The sequence below is a fragment of the Bufo bufo genome, chromosome 3, assembly GCF_905171765.1.
Source record: "Bufo bufo chromosome 3, aBufBuf1.1, whole genome shotgun sequence".
Lineage (NCBI taxonomy): Eukaryota > Metazoa > Chordata > Amphibia > Anura > Bufonidae > Bufo > Bufo bufo.
In genome coordinates, this window is record NC_053391.1 from 223,780,560 (window position 1) to 223,796,337 (window position 15,778).

The following is a 15,778-nucleotide window of genomic DNA, read 5'->3' on the forward strand; positions in this document are numbered from 1 at the left end:
ATTTGCCCCCTTCCTGACCAGGCCTAATTTTGCAAATCTGACATATCTCACTTTATGTGGTAATAACTTTGGAACGCCTTTACTTATCCAAGTCATTCAGAGATTGTTTTCTCGTGACACATTGTACTTCATAATAGTCATAAATTTGAGTCAATATATTTGACCTTTATTTTTTTTTTAAATCCCAAATTTACCAAAAAATTTTAAAAATTCGCAATTTTCGACATTTCAATTTCTTTGCTTTTAAAACAGAAAGTGATACCTCATAAAATATTTATTACTTAACATTCCCCATTTGGAAATGTCATTTTATTTTTTTAGGACGTAAGGCTACTTTCACACTTGCGGCAGGACGGATCCGACAGGCTGTTTACCATGTCGGATTCTTCCTGCCGCTATTTAGCCGTGCCGCCGCTCCGTCCCCATTGACTATATCGGGGGCGGAGCTCCGGCGCAGCACGGCGAAAGGCCGCCGGACTAAAAGTCCTGCATGTCCGACTTTTTAGTCCAGCGGCTCTCGCCGTGCTGCGCCGGAGCTCCGCCCCCGAGCGGCGGCAACGCGAAATAGCGGAAGGACGGATCCGACATGGTGAACAGCCTGTCGTATCCGTCCTGCCGCAAGTGTGAAAGTACCCTTAGAAGGCTTAGAAGTTTAGAAGCAATTAAAATTTTTAAGAAAATTGCCAAAACCCACTTTTTAAGGACCAGTTCAGGTCTGAAGTCACTTTGTGGGGCCTACATAGTGGATACCCCCATAAATGACCCCATTGTAGAAACTACACCCCTCAAGTTACCTAAAACCGATTTTACAAACTTTGTTAACCCTTTAGGCGTTCCACAAGAATTAAAGGAAAATGGAGATCAAATTTTTAAATTTCACTTTTTTGGCAGATTTTCCATTTTAATCCAATTTTTTCTTTAACACATCGATGGTTAACAGACAAACAAAACTCAATATTTATTACCCACGTGGTCATAAACTGCTGTATGGGCACACGGCAGGGCGCAGAAGAAAAGGAACTCAACATGGTTTTTAGATGGCATGTCCCATTTGAAGCCCCCCTGATGCATCCTTACAGTAGAAACTCCCAAGAAGTGACCCCATTTTGGAAACTAGGGGATAAGGTCCCAGTTTTATTGGTACTATTTTTGGGTACATATGATTTTTTGATCATTCATTATAACACTTTATGGGGCAAGGTGACCCAAAAAATTGGTTGTTTTAGCACAGTTTTTATTTATTTATTTTTACAGCGTTCATCCTAGGGGTTCGGTCAAGTGACATTTTTATAGAGCAGATCGTTACAGACATGGCGATACCTAATATGTATACTTTTTCTTATTTATTTAAGTTTTACACAATAATTGCATTTTTGAAACAAAAAAATTCTGTTTTAATGTGTCCATGTTCTGAGAGCTATAGTTTTTTTACTTTTTGAGAGATTTTCTTATGTAGACAAGGAGAGAGAAGGAAACACGGCGGCACTGCCCCCACTGGTGTAACCGCTGTGAGCAGCTTGCATGCGGTATAAAGATATCCAGTACGCGGTGCTCAGCAACAAAGATCATCAAGTGGAGGTTCACAATACGAGGAGAAGAAAATAATAGAGTTGCGGCACTCACCAGGATGCAATCGGTAACTTTATTGAAGCTTCCTTAGAAGTAGATACATTGGGGATCCAGGGGCGGACACACTGTTGCAGGCGGCGACAGCCGTTTCGCGCGTGGGATCGCGCTTCCTCAGGCCGCTCAATACGTCATGGCGCAAGTGCGCACTTTATAGAGACGGACAGGGAACGGCCGGCGCCGTCATCCACAGCTGTTCGCCCCTGAAATAAAATGACATATATTAAAAACAAGCGCACAGCAGCGACAATGCAAATATAATCAAATAGCAGCATAGATATAGGATCAAACAGCATTCACTTGCTAATACCCCCACGCGGTGGGACATATATGCAAGGACCTGGATAAGTGGGAGAATCATAATGCAAAGACAATGTATATGATGTCCCTGTAGACAGAGGGGGGATGCGCACAAAATTAGCATAATCAAAACAGGCACGTAACGCAGAAAGGCGTACGGAGGCACCTAATGCAAAGTAGAAGGTAAAAAATGCCTAAAGCAGGAAATATGAAACAAAAGACAAAAAATAACCAAATACGGAGAGACACGAACCCGTGGATGTATACACAGAGACATTGAGCGCATTTAGATTACAGAAAGACAGACATGTCATTTCTGTCATTCATGCCCGCTGGGCCCATAGCGCCTGTCTGAATTATCCACCTTGCCTCCCTCTGCAGGAGTAGGCGATGCCGATCCCCTCCACGAGGGATGGGACGGACATGCTCCACCCCCGCAAAGGAAAGGCAACGCGGATGAGCGTCATGGGCGGTGCGAATATGGTCAATAATGCGAGGACTGCCTCTACCTGACCTAATAGAGCCGACATGCTCGCGTATACGCTCGAAAAGGGGACGTATAGTCTTGCCTACGTAAAAACGTCCACAAGGACAGAAGACCACGTAAACAACGTAGGACGTATGGCAATTAATAAACTCTCGCACTGTGTGTGTGACTCCCCCAAAAAATAAATGCTTGCTGCACACATTGAGTGCGCAGAACGAGCAATGACCGCATTTGAAGTTGCCCTTAGGCTTACCCAGCCAAGTCTCGCCCTTGGGTGTAGAAAAAACACTCCTGACGAGTTTATTGTTAAGTGTAGGGCATCTCCTAAATGCGATCAAAGGTTTCTCGTCCGTCACACTACTGAGAGATGGATCCCCTCTCAGGAGGTCCCAGTTTTGATTAATCACCTGCTTAACCATGTCTACAGCAGCACTGTATTGGAACGAAAATGCAAAACGTGATGGTATAGGGTTAGTTTCTCTCTCCCTGAGTAGGGAGGTGCGATCCAATTTAGCGGCCTTACGCATGGCCGCTGAGACACCATTCGACGGATAACCCCTATCCAGGAGCCTTTTGCGAAGCTCCCTGGCTTGCCTAAAAAAGCCTTCATCTGTATCATTGATCCTACGTAGTCGGACGAACTGTCCATAAGGGACAGCACGTTTAACCGAGGGTGGATGAAAACTGGTCTGGTGGAGGAGGGAGTTAGTTGCTGTAGGTTTACGATGGCCACTGGTATGTACGGTGCCATCCCTGACAGTGACCTGCACATCCAAAAAGTCCAGGGATTCACCACCAAACTTGACGGTGAACCTCATGTTCATCTGGTTATGTGCGTTTAAATGGTCGACAAAAGCAAGGCACAACTCCTCACTCCCCCACCAGACCAGGAAAATGTCATCCACATACCTCAGGAAAAGATGGATGTGGCGTAGATAGGGGTTATCCGTCGAAAAGATGTAGGTCTCTTCAAATACCGCCAGGTACAGGTTTGCAAATGTGCACGAGACAGGGGTGCCCATTGCAGTACCTAGTACCTGGCGGTACCAGAGACCATCAAATTGGAAAACGTTATTGCTAAGGACTAAGTCCAAAGCCTCGTGAATGAAGTCTATGAACATAACACTCTTATTGGTTTTGTGCAAAACCGTCTTAACTGCTTGAAGGCCCAGGTCGTGTGGAATGCGAGTATATAAACTCTCGACATCAAGAGAGACAAGGTGAAAGTCTTCCTGCCACTCAAGGTGGCTGAGCGCACGAAGAAAGTCACCCGTATCTTTTAAATAAGTCGGAGTGCTACGTAACAAGGGCCTGAGGAGCCAGTCAACATAGCTAGACAGGGGCTCTGTCACTGAGCCGATCCCCGCGATAATAGGACGACCTGGGGGTCGGGTCAGTGATTTATGAACTTTTGGTATAAAATACCATGTGGGAATTTTGGGAAAAGCCGGTATGAGACGCTCTTTCATATTATTGGGTAGAAAACCATTAAAAATATAACGGTTAATTAGAGCATACAATTTTGATGATATACCGGGTGTGGGGTCCCCCTTGAGTTTAGAATAAACCATGCAATCACCCAATTGCCGATGTGCCTCCTCCAAATAATACTCCCTGGGCATCAGGACCACATTCCCTCCCTTGTCGGCCGGCTTAATGACCATACTGGTCTGCTTGCTCAACCACAAAAGAGCCTGAGATTCTTCTATCGATAGATTAGAAGGTGCTACCGGATACACCAGTGCACGAATTTCTCTTAATACTCGTTTGTGAAAGAGATCTATAGCAGAGCCGGCTGGCATGGGAGGAAGGAAGGTGGACCTGACGCCCCCTGTGTATTTATTCAAATGGTTCCCTGTAGCCACAGGCTCCTCTAGTGCAGTGTTAGACAAGAAGTGTATGCATGCAATTTCTTCCTCAGTGAATCTGCCCGACAGATGAAAGTCGGTAAGGGACATGGTTGCTGGGACCTCTCCCTGCAAAAGATTGTGGCAATGGACAGGGGTCTCAGCAAACGCCTTTTTAAGGTATAACTTGCGAACTGATAAAAAAAGATCAATCTCAAAATCCACTAGGTTGAACTGCCCAGGCAGGCTGTATCCCAGCCCCCGATTGAGGAGTGGGATACAGCCCGGGGGCAGTTCAGAGCCCGTGAGATTGATAACAATATTTTGGGTGGGTGCATCACAGTGCAGTTCATCATGCTCTATTGCCGCCAGTTAACTTGACGCCTCCTCCTCGTGGACTTTCGGGTTTCTCTTACTGTTCCTTGAACGTCGGCCACGCCCCCTTCTCGTGCCTTTTCTAAAGGGTTGGTTTCTTCACCCGAATTGGCTCCATTGCCTTCGGATAGGCTCGACTCGGAATCAGTAGCCCAGAAGTTGTGGCGACCTCTACGCGGCATACGTTTGGGGCGAATCTTTTTTTTACCCCAATCAAATACGCGATCTTGATCGTAATCATTTTTGTCCCGGATAAATTTGTCCCTTTTACGGTCCTTAATCTCTGCCTGTGTGGTGAGTAATTTTTTGTTGAGTCTCTTATCAAAACCAGCCATCTGTGATTCTAAGAGCCGTCTCTGAAGCTCCTCCCGTGCTTTGGCTAGCTCCTCCGTAACCACCACATATTCCCGCTGATCGCGGGCCAAAACAAGTTCCATAAGCTCTGTAGAGAAGCGCTGGTGCACAGCCTTCCACTCCCCTGTGAACTGGGGATCATCGTCATACTGAACAATGTCTTTGAACAGGCGCAGGCCTCGAGGGACCCGTCCGCTTTCTTTGTAGGATTTGAGGGACTCAATGGTCCAGAAGAGTCTCACCTCCCTATCTGCTAATTGGAATATTTTGGTTTCCAAATTCTTAGTGCTAATGGCAAGCACATAGTCCTGCTGGTCGCAGATAGCAAAGAATGTGTCCGCCCCTTCACGACCCTGAATAAGACCACATGCTGTATCAGATGCAATTGCTGATGCCGGATCAGCGGTCTGGGTGGTATCGGCGTGCTCTGCCATACTGTATGGAGTAATAAATCAGGCAAGGAGAGAGAGGGAAACACGGCGGCACTGCCCCCACTGGTGTAACCGCTGTGAGCAGCTTGCATGCGGTATAAAGATATCCAGTACGCGGTGCTCAGCAACAAAGATCATCAAGTGGAGGTTCACAATACGAGGAGAAGAAAATAATAGAGTTGCGGCACTCACCAGGATGCAATCGGTAACTTTATTGAAGCTTCCTTAGAAGTAGATACATTGGGGATCCAGGGGCGGACACACTGTTGCAGGCGGCGACGGCCGTTTCGCGCGTGGGATCGCGCTTCCTCAGGCCGCTCAATACGTCATGGCGCAAGTGCGCACTTTATAGAGACGGACAGGGAACGGCCGGCGCCGTCATCCACAGCTGTTCGCCCCTGAAACAAAATGACATATATTAAAAACAAGCGCACAGCAGCGACAATGCAAATATAATCAAATAGCAGCATAGATATAGGATCAAACAGCATTCACTTGCTAATACCCCCACGCGGTGGGACATATATGCAAGGACCTGGATAAGTGGGAGAATCATAATACAAAGACAATGTATATGATGTCCCTGTAGACAGAGGGGGGATGCGCACAAAATTAGCATAATCAAAACAGGCACGTAACGCAGAAAGGCGTACGGAGGCACCTAATGCAAAGTAGAAGGTAAAAAATGCCTAAAGCAGGAAATATGAAACAAAAGACAAAAAATAACCAAATACGGAGAGACACGAACCCGTGGATGTATACACAGAGACATTGAGCGCATTTAGATTACAGAAAGACAGACATGTCATTTCTGTCAAACAAAACTCAATATTTATTACCCACATGTGGTCATAAACTGCTGTATGGGCACACGGCAGGGCGCAGAAGAAAAGGAACTCAACATGGTTTTTAGATGGCATGTCCCATTTGAAGCCCCCCTGATGCATCCTTACAGTAGAAACTCCCAAGAAGTGACCCCATTTTGGAAACTAGGGGATAAGGTCCCAGTTTTATTGGTACTATTTTTGGGTACATATGATTTTTTGATCATTCATTATAACACTTTATGGGGCAAGGTGACCCAAAAAATTGGTTGTTTTAGCACAGTTTTTATTTATTTATTTTTACAGCGTTCATCTTAGGGGTTCGGTCAAGTGACATTTTTATAGAGCAGATCGTTACGGACATGGCGATACCTAATATGTATACTTTTTCTTATTTATTTAAGTTTTACACAATAATTGCACTTTTGAAACAAAAAAATTCTGTTTTAATGTGTCCATGTTCTGAGAGCTATAGTTTTTTTTACTTTTTGAGAGATTTTCTTATGTAGGGGCTCATTTTTTGCGGGATGAGGTGACGGTTTTATTGGTGCCATTTTTGATCACTTGGTGTTGCACTTTTTGTGATGTAAGGTGCCAAAAATTGCTTGTTTTGACACCGTTTTTTTTATTATTTTTTTTACGGTGTTCACCCAAGGGGTTAGGTCATGTGATATTTTTATAGAGCTGGTTGTTATGGACGCGGCAATACCTAATATGTATACTTTATTTATTTCACTTTAACACAATAATAGCATTTTTGAAACCAAAAAAATTATGTTTTAATGTGTCCATGTTCTGAGAGCTATAGTTTTTTGTTTTTTGAGAGATTTTCTGCTCAACGTGAATCAACGTTCATCAGTGAACAGTGCTGAGGCCCACTGGTCCCTCGTCCAGCGTAGATGCTCCCTGGCCCATGCAAGACGATGACGCCTGTGCCTGGTGGTGTGGCCAGGTACCCTTGCAGGTCGTCTAGCACGCAGACCGTGCTGATGTAAATAGTTTCCAATGGTCTGACCTGACACTTGAGTGCCTCTCACCTACCTTGTGACTGGAGTTGTGTGGCATTCATCATCCTGTTCCACAGGGCATTGCTTACAATAAAGTGGTCATCAGTATGGGATGTGGCCAAAGGGCGTCCACTTTTCTACCTTTCTGTGACTCTCCCAGTCTCTCTGATACAACCTGCTGATGACTCTCTGTGACACTCTAAGCTCAGTGGCCACTTCCATCTGAGAACATTCTGCTTGAAGCCTCGCAAGGGCAAGGTACTGCTGATCAATTGTTAGGTGTCGTCTTGATCTCCTGATGGTAAAATGTGAACAGCATGATGAGGAGGACTGTTTAAATACCAATTCTTATTGAACCAGGAAATGTATTGTGTGATTCATGGATCAAACACCTGTTTGCCGTTAAGCTTCTTGTTAGAGAACAGCAAGTTGTGCAAAAAGTCCTGAAACACTGAACAGTTGGACATGTGCATTTTAGGTTCGACCTGAAATTTCACCCCAAGCCAAGTGAGTGGTGTTGATAGTGTGAGCAATTTAGTGTGTGAATACAAGCAAATATATATTTTCTTGCAAAAGAAAACTGACAATTAAGTGACTGCGCATTCTTTATTTAGTGCGGTGCCAGCTAAAATAGTTTTTTTCTTTTTTATTAATTTGAGCAAAACCTGCATTTTTTACAGCAGACAATCATCACACGGCATTTTGGTTTGTATTTGAGAAAACTTACATTTCAATATTGCCTTTTCTAAGGGTACTTTCACACTAGTGTTTTTCTTTTTCGGCATAGAGTTTCATCACAGGGGCTCTATACTGGAAAAGAACTGATCAGGCATATCCCCATGCATTCTGAATGGAGAGTAATCCGTTCAGGATGTCTTCAGTTCAGTCGTTTTGACTGATCAGGCAAAAAAGAAAACCGTAGCATGCTACGGTTTTATTTCCGGCGAAAAAAACTGTAGACTTGCCTGAATGCCGGATCCGGCATTTATTCCCATATGAATGTATTAGTGCCGGATCCGGCATTCAAAATACCGGAATGCCGGATCCGTCCTTCCGGTCTGCTCATGCGCTGACCGAAAAAAAGGTGAAAAAAGTAAATGCCGGATCCATTTTGCCGGATGACACCGGTAGGACGGATCCCGCATTTCAATGCATTTTTTTGACTGATCAGGCATTTTTAAGACTGATCATGATCCTGAATGCCATCAGTTGGCATACGTTTTGCCGGCAACTCTCTGCCGCAAGTGTGAAAGTAGCCTTAGGGTACTTTCACACTAGCGTTTTTCTTTTCCGGCGCTGAGTTCCGTCCTAGGGGCTCAAATCCGGAAAAGAACTGATCAGTTTTATCCTAATGCATTCTGAATGGAGAGTAATCCGTTCAGGATGTCTTCAGTCTTTTTGACTGATCAGGCTTTTCAGAAAACCGTAGCATGTTGTATTTTTACCTGTGGCCAAAAATCCTGAACACTTTGACTGAACGCCGGATCCGGTCTTTTTCCCATTGACTTGCATTAACGCCGGATCTGGCGCTGTGTGTTCAGTCAAACCAGATCCGGCTTTTGCATGTTAAACCCGAAAAATGTAAAAAAAAAAAGTTAAAGTCCATAAATGGCGGATCTTTTTTTTCCAATGCATTTTTTCATTGTGATCAAAATCCTGATCAGGATTCAAATGTAATCCGTTTTCACACGTTTTTCCAGAGCCGGCGGGCAGTTCCGGTATCGGAATTGAACGCCTGATTAAAACAACACTAGTGTGAAAGTAGCCTTAGGCAATTCAATTTCTTCACTCTGTACACAATCACCATTCATGTGTGTATTTAAAATAAAAACGTACACTGGAATATTGCATGTAGTACAGGGGAAAAAAATCCTGCATCACAGACTGCAATGTGGTGTGTAGTTGAAAACAGAGTCATATTTGATATGGTATATCGTCAACAGAAAATTAAAGAGGACGGGATAATGGAGGAAAAACCACATCATCCACCAGTAATTTCAGTGGCTGTAGCGGCGGTGGCGGCACTGTCAGACTCGGCAGCAGCCTCCCAGTCAGTATTAACCAGTGACTCCACTAGCTGTTGGGCGATTGTTATTATGGATCAAGGAGATGAAAATGTGGAAAGGACGACTGAGTCATTAACAACATCATCTGACAACAGGATGATGTTACCTCTGACAGTGACGTCATACTCATTTTTTTGCCTCTTCCTACTATCGCCTTCACTGCCCCAGTCCGCTAGTAATGTGTCAGCTGCCATCTAGGATCTGCCTCTTCTAGAGGGATGCATTTTGAAAGGCCATTTAAAAAAAAAGCTGCTTCTTCATTTCTGAACCTCATCATTATGACGATGTGCGGCCCGAATCCTGAAATGTGGGCCCGCACTTCCGGGTCCGCATTTCCGTTCCCGAAAAAAATAGAACATGTCCTATTCTTGTCCATAATTGCGGACAAGAATAGGCATATTCTATTAGTGCCGGCAATGTGCGGTCTGCAAAAATGTGGAACGCACATTGCCGGTGTCCGTGTTTTGCGGATCCGCAAAACACACTACGTTCCTGTGAATGGACCCTAATACTGAGTCGGCTATTTCCTATCACTGGTAAGGACCAGGTCCTTACTGAGTATAGTATTTAGTCACAACCGCAGGGCCTGGGGTGACCAGCGCTCAACCTAACCTCCGCTAATGAGCATCATGAGCGGTGGGAGCTGTCAGAGGAAGGTGGTGCTGTAGGGGCTGTAGTAAGAAGGAGTCTGTGCAGAGTGTGAGGGTCATCAGAACCTGGCTAGAATTCAGGGGGCTCCATAGCAAGTCCACAGTGAACAGAACAACAGTAACGCAAACAGCAGCATAACTCCTTGTGAATAGCACCCAAAGAATGGCTGGTGGTGTCATATTAGGAGAAGCCTCATGGTGGAGCTAGATAGCATTAAGTTACTATCCTGAAACATCTGTCTACGGATGGATATCTGGCTTGGCTAAGGATACTTTCACACTAGCCTTTTTACTGGATCCGGCAGGGTTCAGCAAAAACGCTTTTGTTACTGATGATACAACCACCTGCATCCGTTATGAACGGATCCAGTTGTATTATCTTTAACATAGCCAAGACAGATCCGTCATGAACTCCATTGAAAGTCAATAGTGGACGGATCCATTTTCTTTTGTGTCAGAGAAAACTGATACATCCTTATTGACTTACATTGAGGGTCATGCCGGATCCATCTTGCTCCGTATTCCAGGACGGAAAGCAAATAAAACTGTTGCAGTTTGCTCTCCGGTCTGGGAACGCAACTAAACGGAACGGAATGCATTTTGGAGCATTCCATTCTGTTCAGTTCAGTTTTGTCCCCATTGACAATGAATGGGATCAAAGCTGAAGCGTTTTTTTCTGGTATTGAGCCTTTATGGTGGATCTCAATACCTGGGAGTTGTAGTTTCACAGCAGCCGTAGTGCGGAAGGTTGATGACCCCTGCTCTAGGAGATACTCCTTTGCATATTATTTTCCAATGGAGCACTGCCACAAAGTCTCCATACACAACTGGTCTCCTTAAAGAGAACCAGCTGCATCAAAGGCATCACAGCCAGCGAGAATTTTCCCGTACCGATGAGGGTCAAGCAGCCCGAAACAGCTGTCCCTTTTTATGCCCTAAGGTTTAAAAAGTGAGACTTTGATTCACAGGAAACCACTTCCACTAGCGAGGTGGTTCTCTTTCCTTCTTTGCATATTATTTTCCCATGGAATGCCATTAACCAACCCCAATCCCCAAGCACAAACATCCCTTCCCCCCTCAAGATCATAGGTCCTACAGTGGAGTGGACCTCCTCTGCCTCTGAGCCCCAAAACAGTTTCTATGATTGTTAGAGCTGTAGCGAAGGTCAGACAGGGGATCCTCTGGGCACTGTCTGTGACAAAATAATGGGCCCTAATGATTGAGCAGAAGACAACCCTGTGTGGAGCTAACTTTAGTCATTTACTTGTTGCAAGGGTCTGTTTCTTACAGAAAGATTCATAAAACCGTACAGACATTAATGCTCATAGGTGCTGTGTGCGTACAATGCATACAACAAACATTGTTTGCAATTGAAAGGGAGCGTGTACAGGTTCTCCGTAGATAGAAAGGGGTCCTCAGGATCATGTCCTATGGTGGGCCTCAGGAACTAAATATAGCTAAAGCCTCTGGAGTAGTGGAAATGTGTCCTTTGGAGTGATGAATCACGTTTCACTTTCTGGCGGTATGATGGATGAATCTGGGTTTGGCAGCGACTGTGCAGCCTACACTAAGATGGTGGAGGAGGGATAATGGTCTGGGACTGTTTCTCTAGGTTTAGTCCCAGGGGTGTATAGGAGGCAGGGCTCCGTGCCCTGGATATTCTTTTTACTAAAATGATACCGGTAAAATGTTCTGTCAGTGCCGGCTGCTGAGCAGTTGCCATGGTGATCTTCAGTTTCACAGGACAATGCTGTAAATTTTTGATCATACAGCAGAAGGAGCTGAGTTGATTGATATATGGTTTTGTGGGAACATATTCAGTATAACTTTTAATTTATTCATTTGAAGGGAGTCTGTCACCAAAATATGACGTTATACAGCACTTACATGGCTCTCTAGCACACCTATCCATGATTCAAAAGGTACCTTTGTAATTTTCTTCTGACTTTCACCAGCAGGAAAAACCGGCCGATATCCCGCCGTCCCGGGCACTGTGATGCCCATTGTGGGCATGGCATCGCTACATGTAGTGCGCATGCGCCAGCAAATGGGGTGAAACCACTGACTAGGGGGCGGACCAGAAGAAAACAGGAGGACTGGAGGCCAGCGCATACACACTACATGTAGCGACGCCGTGTCTGCATGGGCATCACAGTGTGCATGTCCGGGCCGGCGGTGCACTGCGCACGCGCGGGATATCGGCCGGTCCTGTGGATGACGCAAGGGACTTGCAGGGCGGGCCAAGGAAGAGGCTGGGGAGGAGTAATGTAAAAAGAAGGCAGAGCAACCTGGGCACCTACACACGGAACGCCGCCCCTGGGCACTTGCGAGCCCTCATTTACATATGAATTAAACTGTGTTTTTCCTGCTAGTGAAAGTCAGAAGAAAATTACAAAGGTACCATTTGAATCATGGATAGGTGTGCTAGAGAGCCATGTAAGTGGTGTATAACGTCATATTTTGGTGACAGACTCCCTTTAAGACCCTGCTCTTTCTATGCTTAGGAGTAGCATTGAGCGAAGCGAGATTCGTTCAAAACTTCGGAATAATACTGTACGGAGATTCATCTCCGTACATTAGCATGCATGAGCTCCGATGAGCCGAAGTTAGTTATTCACGAAGTCGTGCGTGACTTCGTTGAATAACTTTGGTAATTGATTTTTAAAGTGGAAAACCACTTAAAAACTTGAAACCGAACTCTGCTTCCGTTACGATTAATACCTCGGAACTGAAGCAGAGTTTGGATTCAAGTTTTAAAGTGGTTTTTCACTTTAAAAAACAATTACTGAAGTTATTCAACGAAGTCACGCGCGACTTTGTGAATAACTAACTTTGGCTCATCGGAGCCCATACATTGTAATACTGTATGGAGAAGAATCTCTGTATAGTATTATTCCGAAATTTTGAACAAAGCAACTACAGATTAAGCATCCGAAGATCCCTTCGCTCAACTCTTATTTAGGAGTCCTGTGGGCGGTCCCAATCAGTGGCTGACAGCCATTTCTGCATGTACAGTCATACATGATAGACTTTTAGTCACTGATGAGTCCACCTCTAGGCTGTGTGTGTGTGTGTCAATTAGCCCCTGTCAAAAGCAGGGCCTAATAAGGTCCTATGTTCTGAAAGACCCAAAATAGGGTTTAACTTAAAGGGGTGTTCCCATTTTGAACATTGGGGCTATATCGCTAGGATATGCCCCCGATGTCTGATAGGTGTGGGTCCCACCACTGTCCCTCTCTCTGCTGAGGGACAGAGGTGGAACCTGCACCTATCAGACATCAGGCTCCTACTTAGAAAGGAGCCCACAAAGTGCACTGCTTGGCTATTTTTGGCACACCCATAGAAATGAATGGAGGGCAGACGCGCATGTGCAGTGCACCCTCCAGCACTTTGTGGGCTCCGTTCCAAGTATAGGTGCGGTTCCCAGTTGGGATATGCCCCACAGGTCCAAGATGGGAATACATCTTTAACCCCTTAACGCAGAACGCCGTGCATGTATGGCGGGGGATGCATTGCCAGAATCACTGCAGGGGTCCGGCAGTCTCTGGTAGCCGGGCCCCTGCTGTATCCGCCGGCATTGCTGACCGCGACATAGAAGTGGTTTGCGGCAGGTGAAGCAGCGCATAGAGTCCCCGTGCTGATGTGGCGGGGACCCAATGGGTGAGAAGGCAGCCTCATGCCTTCTATGGGTGCCGAGGAGATCCTCCTGGCTGGTTCTCCTAGGCAACCTGTTTGTGTACTACTCACTGTAGTACACAAACAGGCAATGCATTACAATACAGATGTATTGTAATGCATTGCAGAGGGGATCAGACCTCCAAAAGTTGAAGTCCCAGAAATAAAGTAAAAAAAATTAAAAAAAAAAGTAAAACCACACATATTAGGTATCGCCGCGTCCGTAACGACCAACTCTATAAATTTATCACATGATCCACCCCGTCTGATAGACACCATAAAAAATAATAAAAACTGTGTAAAGTATACATATTAGATATCGCCGCATCTGTAAAAACGTGCTCTATAAAAATACCACATGACCTAACCCCTCAGGTAAACACCGTAAAAAAAAATTATATTAGTGTATAAAACTTAAATAAATAAAAAAAAGTATACATATTAGGTATTGCCGCGTCCGTATCAACCTTCTCTATAAAAATCTTACATGATGTAACCCCTCAGGTAAACACTGTAAAAAAGCAATTTTGTCACATTTTTTTTTTTTATAAATCTTTATTATTGTTTTAACCCCCTCCGGACCGCCGAACGCAGCGACGCGTCCTGGAGGTGGTTGAATCATTCCGCCTGGACGCGCCGGCGCGTCCTCTCGCGAGACGCGAGATTTCGGTCACAGCCGGCCCGCGCATGCGCATCGCGGGCCGGCAAAAGTTCGAGGAGAATTGCATCAGCAACCTGCCAGCCAATGATCGTCGCTGGCAGGTTGCTGATTTTAAAAAAATCAAATCACAAGCCATATAACAGATCATATTAGTAAATATGATCTGTTATATGGCTTCTCTGCTCCTCTGCTGGTCCTTTTCGTCGGTTGGATCCAGCAGAGGAGCAGACTGAACTGTGAGTACACACCAAACACTGTCCTTAGCCCCAGATCACCTTCCATCACCCCCATCATCCAAATTAACCCCTTGATCGCCCCCTGTTAATCACTTAGTGAAAGACAAAAAGTGATCAGTGTAAACTGTCACTTTTTTTTTTCACTAGTATTGGCTGTTAGGTTTTAGGATTAGTTTAGGCCCCTTGGTTAGGTAGTTTAGGGATCAGTTAGCGCCCAGCCCACCGCACCGCAGTCCCTTATTCGCTGATTAGCGTATCGCTAATCAGCATTTGTACTTTTATAGTATCTGTAAGTGATCAAAACTGATCACGGTCAGATCTATAATTGTATTAGTGTCACCTTAGCTCGCCCTCCACCCAAAACACAGTGTTTGCCTGATCAGGCCTGATCGGTCGCCCACACGTGCGTTCACCCACGCCCGCCCCACCGCAGTGACAAAAAATTATTATTTTTTGAACACTGCACATTCACTTTACACGCACTGCGGCGATAAAAAAAATCAGTTTTGATATTTTTTTATCAACCGCAGCGGCCTCTGGTACTTCGCTAGCCTCCCCTTTGTAAGACAGGCTTGCTTTTTTTCTTGGGTAGTCTCAGGGAATACCCCTAAATTTAGTAGTCCAAAATGTCAAACAGGGGGTATTCTTCTGAAGAGGCCTACAGGATTCTGACCCAGTCGGATGAGGAATGGGAACCCTCATCTGACGAATCTAGCGGGTCAGAATATGAACCTGTAGAAAGCAGTGGCTCTCTGACCCAAAGTTCGGACGAGGAGGTCCCTGATAGAACCAGGCGTACCCAGCCCCGTGTCGCTAGACCACAGGTTGTGCAGGATCCGTTTCAAGAGCAGCAGAGTGGGGCTGTCGCTGCCAGATCACGTGGTGAGGCATACACCAGCAGCGCAGCCCTTCCTGGACCTAGTACCAGCACTGCCGTACAACATGGTGAAGAAGCGAGCACCAGAAGGGCAGTTGAAGCTGGTACGGTGGCACGTGCAGTAGTTACCCCGTCGCAGCCACCGCACAGACAGGCCCGTAGAGCCCCTAGAGTCCCTGAGGTGCTGGCAAACCCTGATTGGCAGTCACCAACTTCAGCCGCACCAGTAGTTCCCCCTTTCACCGCCCAGTCTGGAGTTCGGGTTGAGACGGCTCAGATCGGTTCGGCCCTGGGATTTTTTGAGCTGTTCTTGACTGCGGAGCTCTTGGACTTAGTCGTGGCAGAGACAAACCGGTATGCCA